Source organism: Eimeria mitis, genomic scaffold (assembly GCF_000499745.2).
Source record: "Eimeria mitis Houghton genomic scaffold, Emh_scaff1700, whole genome shotgun sequence".
NCBI lineage: Eukaryota > Apicomplexa > Conoidasida > Eucoccidiorida > Eimeriidae > Eimeria > Eimeria mitis.
Genome location: NW_013570016.1, coordinates 4,110 through 4,534, shown reverse-complemented (window position 1 = coordinate 4,534; position 425 = coordinate 4,110). Strand labels below are relative to the sequence as shown.

The 425-nt window shown below is 9.9% G+C and overlaps 1 protein-coding gene across 1 annotated transcript in view; it reads left to right on the top strand.

The window, feature by feature from the left end:
• The window catches only part of EMH_0042070 (proteasome subunit alpha type 7, putative), a gene marked incomplete at both ends in the record, with an annotated part of 3,589 nt that overhangs the window by 1,460 nt on the left and 1,704 nt on the right, over positions 1-425 (top strand). The window lies entirely within an intron of this gene.

Sequence of the window (425 nt, the reverse complement as noted above, 5' to 3'; positions counted from 1 at the left end):
AAAAAAAAAAAAAAAAAAAAAAAAAAAAAAAAAAAAAAAAAAAAAAAAAAAAAAAAAAAAAAAAGTTTTTCTATCAATTACTATAAACAGAAAAAATACAACTAACTGCAACAAACACAATTATAATTAAATAATTATAATTATATAAATGCTAATTATAATTAAATAAATAATTAATTATTATAGTTAAATAAACAATAATAATAAATAAATAATATACTAATAAGTATAAAAAGAGAAACAATAGAAACTACAATAAAAAACCTATATTATATTACTGCAACAAAAAAAAAATAATTAATAAAAAACAACAAAATAATAAAAATAAAAAATATAATTAATTAAATATTTGATATTTATAAATAAATAATTAATTATAATTATAAACAAACAAATATCAATTTATAATTCATAGAAAAACAACA